The sequence below is a fragment of the Bos javanicus genome, chromosome 9 (genome assembly GCF_032452875.1).
Source record: "Bos javanicus breed banteng chromosome 9, ARS-OSU_banteng_1.0, whole genome shotgun sequence".
In the NCBI taxonomy this organism is placed as follows: domain Eukaryota; kingdom Metazoa; phylum Chordata; class Mammalia; order Artiodactyla; family Bovidae; genus Bos; species Bos javanicus.
This window is the reverse complement of record NC_083876.1, coordinates 66,731,411-66,736,966: the sequence shown is the minus strand read 5'-3', so window position 1 is coordinate 66,736,966 and position 5,556 is coordinate 66,731,411. Positions and strand designations below refer to the sequence as shown.

At 43.6% G+C, this 5,556-nt stretch overlaps 1 pseudogene; it reads left to right on the top strand.

Moving 5' to 3' along the window:
* The first annotated feature begins 4,937 nt into the window (after positions 1 to 4,937).
* On the top strand, positions 4,938 to 5,030 carry LOC133254525 (small nucleolar RNA U3; annotated as a pseudogene).
* The last annotated feature ends 526 nt before the right edge of the window (positions 5,031 to 5,556 follow it).

The window sequence follows — 5,556 nt, the reverse complement described above, 5'->3', positions numbered from 1 at the left end:
TCTCCCGCAATGGCAGGCAGGGTTCTCTACCACTAGCGCCACCTGGGAAGCCAGTACCAACAAAAATCCCACCAGTCAGCTAGTACCCAGGATACCATCAGTGGAGTCCCCAAACAAGCAGAACAGTCTGTACAGGAAGGCACGGTCCTTCCTTAAATACTCGGTTGAGGACACTGACAAGGGCGAGGTGTCCGCTCGCCAAGAGCTCAAGTACTGAGGCTCTAAACCCAGCTAAGAAATATGAATGGGACCTGACCAAGGCTGGAAGGATGCAGGGTTTGGGCCCACCAGCACCCGCCCCGTCACCCTCCCCAACATCATCAAGGACGCGCAGTACCTCAAGGGGAACAGAGCAGCATGGCTGTTGGTCTCCAGGAGCCGCCGAGCAGAACCACTAGACAAGGAGCACATGCAGGGCTTTGCGCCTCGACCCAGGGGGTGGGGCACTGCGCGGATCCAGCCGGAGCGTCCGCACGCCCCACGCTGTCTCTACGCACGCTGGCCTCCTGCCCCGCCCGCGGAGCCCAGCTCCTTGTGGAAGTCCGTGTCTGCCTCAACCTCCAGGTGGCACCTGAAGGGTCCTAAACAGGAAGCAGGGCCACGTAGTAGAAGAGGCGCGGTGGCCAGCACGCCCGTTTGTCGTGAAGGCCCCGTGGGTGAGTCCTTCCACTTCACCACCGCCCTGAGGTCCACACCTGTGGCCCGGCCGCGCGTGGGTGTCTGACCCAGAGCGACGCTGCAGGCAGATAGCTGCCCCAGGCAAGTCTCGGCGGAAACACGCAAGCACAAAGACCTGAAGGAAGGCGTCCCAGCTTCAGATAATTTCCAAAATTGGTTATAAGCAGCCTTCCAGTTCCTCTTCCCTGGCGCCCTAGTCCAGCGAGCAACCGACCGCAGCCAGGAGCTCTCGCGTCTTCCTCGCCACGCCTCGCCAGACTGTCCAGACCCATGTTGTCCCACCTGACAGATTTCAGGGCCCACTCCTGCCATCACTCCATGTGAGTGATGCCTTTTCACTCGATGCCTTTTCTTTCCATATCTGTTTCAAGATTTCAGAGCAACACAAATGCCCTCGCAGCGGGTACTTATTTATCTGTCTGGTGGAAATGGCTTTAGCAGTGAGACCCAACACTTTTTCATTTTTTTCAGAGGGAAACTCAAATGCCCCAAATATTTTAAATTACTGCATTAAGAGGTTTACTGAGTACATTTTTTTTTCTTCTTCTCAATTTTAGCGGGCTAGAATCAGGCTCCATCCATTGTTTCTGTCCATTCTGTTTGTGCTATCTCCTACTCAAACTTCTTTCAAGTTAGTCAATAACACTTGACTTGATAATAGAAAAGCAGCCCTCCTAGAAAATACATCATCTAACTATCACTGTCAGACAAAAGATTTAAAAAAAAAAAAAACAAAGGAAAAGGCATTCCTCACTTTCTCTGTCCACTGTAGATTACCATGCAATCTACAAGAGTGAAACTGCTTTCTTTAATGTATGCCTTGAGTGATATTCTAGTTGAGAAAACTGGTAGATTCTTTATACCCAGCCTACCAGGAATATTTAAGAATGTGGCTTTTTCTGACTACACCCCTCCAATTAACACTATCTGCCACTTTGTGTGGCACTCTCTTGCCTTGTAAATACTAACCTCTGCTGCTATTCCAACATATGCAAAATTGTGATGATTGAAGCTGAGGTTCAGAATGTTTTGAAAAGTTTAAATAAGAAATCAGTTATAATAAACTCTCCTTTCACAATGGTTCTATGAAATCATGACCCTCTGACCAAGGCAGGCCGTTTACTCTCTGTCTGTGGAAACTTTAATACTTGTGATATGTGCAGCACCACTCTCTCCTGCAAGTCATGAAAACTCTCCTTTCCTCCTGTGGCTTGCCTGTCTCCCATTCTAGAGTTAGTGGTTGGGTACTATAGGACTAGAAATGTGTTTTAGTTTGCTATGGTGGCCAAGACAAAGTACCAAAGACTAGATGGCTTAAACAGTAGAAATTTATTTTATCACAGTTTCAAAGGCTAGAAGTCCAGGATCAAAGTGTCAATAAGGTTGATTTCTTCTGAGGTCTCATTCTCTGGCTTGTAGGTGGCCATCTTCTCCCTATACCTTTATATGGTCTTCCTCTCTGTACACATCTACATCTAAATTTCCTCTTATAAAGAAACATGGCCATTTTGGATTAAAGCCCACCCTAATGACCTCATTTTAATTTTGTTGTTGTTCAGTAACTAAGTCATGTCTGAACTCTTTGTGACCCCATGGACTGCATGCAGCATGCCAGTCTCCTCTGTCCTTCACTATGTCCTGGAGTTTGTTCAGATTTATATCCATTGAGTCAGTGATGCTATCTAACCATCGGATCCTTCTCCTTTTGCCTTCAGTGTTTTCCAGCATCAGGGTCTTTTCCAATGAATTAGCTCTTTGCATCAGATGGCAAAAGAACTGGAGCTTTAATTTCAGTATCAGTCCTTCCTGTAAACATTCAGGGTTGGTTTCCTTTAGGGTTGATTGGTTTGATCTCCTTGCAGTCCAAGGAATTCTCCAGAGTCTTCTCCAGCACTGCAATTCAAAAGCATCAGTCCTTTGGTGCTTAGCCTTCTTTATGATCCAACTCTCACATGCATACATGACTACTGGAAAAACCATAGCTTTAAATATATGCACCTTTGTTGGCAAAGTGGCGTCTCTGCTTTTTAATACACTGTCTAGGTTTGTCATAGCTTTCTTTCCAAGGAGCAAGTGTCTTTTAATTCCATGACTACAGTCACGATTTGCAGTGATTTAAATACATCCTTGAAGAACAATTCCAAGAATACAGTAACATTCTGAGTTACTGGGGGTTAGCACTTCAGTATATGAGTCTGGGGAAAACACAACTTGGCCCATAACTGGATGAACCAAAGTTGGCCAATCAGTATATCACATATGCCTAAATAGAGAGGTTGGCCCCATTTGAAGATCTTTTCAAGCAAGATTAAGCAGTGTCTTTTTGAAGATTGGTAAGAATGTGGAAAAAAGATCATATTCTACTTTCTCAGATCCAGAGTTCCAAGAATGATACAGATTTGGAGTTTACCTTTAAGGTTATTAAGATTCTTTTTTTTTTTTTTTTTTTGCTAGGTAGAGAAAACTGTTAAGCATCAACATGAGGAAAACAGACATGAGAGAGAGATGGGGAGAAAGAGAACTATCCCTTTCTGATATTATAATATGCACATACATCCAGCATGTCTAAACTAGGGAGCTTCTGTAATATTTATAAGGCCATATGTTTTTCTTTTACTACTTAGCTTGGATCTGACACTTTCAATTGAAGTGTCATTTTCACTTCATTTTCAATTGAAAAGCCTAACTAACTAACCATGGAGAAATAGATACATTTGGTAACATAGGTTAGGTAGACCAATGGTTTATACTGCTGCAAATATGAATCAATCATAGATTACCAAGCACTGTTAACAGTCACTGTGTGTACATGCGTGCTAAGTCGCCTCGGTTGTTTCCAACTTTTTGCAACCCTATGGGCTGTAGCCCTCCAGGCTCCTCTGTCCATGGTATTCTCCAGGCAAGAATCTTCCTGACCCAGGGATCAAACCCCATCTCTTGTGTCTCCTAGCATTGGGAGGTGAGATCTTTACCACTAGCGCCACCTGGGAAGCCCTAACAGTGAGTGCTCCTCCACAATTACTCCTGAGTCCTGGAGAAGCATCTCACTCAGACACCTGCATGGGTTTCAAGTTTCTTCAGCAGTTGTGGCCTGAGATTTTTTTATTACTGAAATGCTTGTGGTCTCACATTCATGTCGATCAGTTCAGAAAGTTAGATGATCACACAAGATAATCAAAACATGCACCTTTTAACCATTTAATTTGTTTCATAAATTAGTCTCTTTATTTTATGTAGGTCTCTCACCATGTGTAGGCTTTTGGTGACTAATTTCCTTTTCATATTCTTGACCTCTCAGCTTCTCGCCCGTGCCTCCCTCCTCAAGTCCAGCCATTTGTTTCATTTGTTTTTCAAACTATACTCTTTATATCTCTGGGGTAACTACATGAAGTCAGTGAGTTCTTTATGTTCCAAAGGTACCTTCATCACCCTAGAGTGGATAATATCACAAAACAATAACAAACCCTGGCCTGAATTTAATCTTCTGCCTGGCTTATATTTAACATGGTTCAATTTGTCTATCTCTCCTTCAAGTCTCCATCTACTCATTTTTTAAACATGTTCTCTAAGAACATAGGACTCTTCATACTGGCTATCCACCAGTAATAGCTTTGGCATCTCTAAACCCATCTCGGAGAAGGCAATGGCACCCCACTCCAGTACTCTTGCCTAGAAAATCCCATGGATGGAGGAGCCTGGTAGGCTGCAGTCCATGGGGTCGCTGAGGGTCGGACACGACTGAGCGACTTCACTTTCACTTTTCACTTTTATGCATTGGAGAAGGAAATGGCAACCCACTCCAGTGTTCTTGCCTGGAGAATCCCAGACACGGCAGAGCCTGGTGGTCTGCCGTCTATGGGGTCGCACAGAGTTGGACACGACTGAAGTGACAGCAGCAAACCCATCTAGCAATTCTTTGAAGAGTTTACACTGCTCCTCCTTTCTCACATCTGCTCAGATTTTCTGTAACTGTTTGATATCCCTCTCATAAGTATGATTGGAGTGAAAGTAAATGGATTCCAAAACCGTTCTTGCCTAGAAGCTGGGAATTAAGATGAATGATGTTAGTCATGCAGCCCAGTCCCAAATCTGCTTAAACTTCATCCAGCATCTAATCCAAATTAGAATGGGATCTTCAATCACATATCAAAAGAAGTTAAAAGTTTCAAAATTTACAATTTGAGCCTTGAGGCATTTCATTAGATTAACAGATGGTATGCTACATATTGGGCAATACAGGAGCTAAAAATGGGATTGGCAAGACTACACTCACAGGGATCATTTCTACAGTTTGTTACTAAAGAACTTTTCTTGCACATGTAGAGCAGTGATAATCACTGATAAACCAGTGATCTAGTAAGTTAGAAAAAATGGTGAAGGGACTGGCTATTGTGGATGTTTTGTGTTTTGTTTTAGAGGAACTCTTTGTCTACAAGATCAAGAACCTTTAAAATAACATAAAAAATTCCAGAATTTACTAGAATAGTTTAAAATTTTTTCAAGTGTAAACAGTACAGTAAGCTTGCTGATTGATTGAAATCAGGTGGTAGGTATGTTGCTGCCTTTTACGACCCTATGAACTCTTTGTGACCCCATGGACTGTGGCCCCCCAGGCTTCTCTGTCCATGGGATTCTCCAGACAAGAATACTGAAGTGGGTTGCCATGCCCTCCTCCAGAGAATCCTCCTGACCCAGGGTTGGAACCCACATCGCTTATGTCTCCTATATTGGTGGGGAGTTCTTTACCACTAGCACTGCCTAGGAAGCCAAACAGTTGAGTAAACTTACTAACTGATTGCAATCAGGTGGTAGGTGTGTTATATTAGTATCTATGTTTTTTGAATGTCTGAAATACTTCATGATGAACTATAGTAAAGA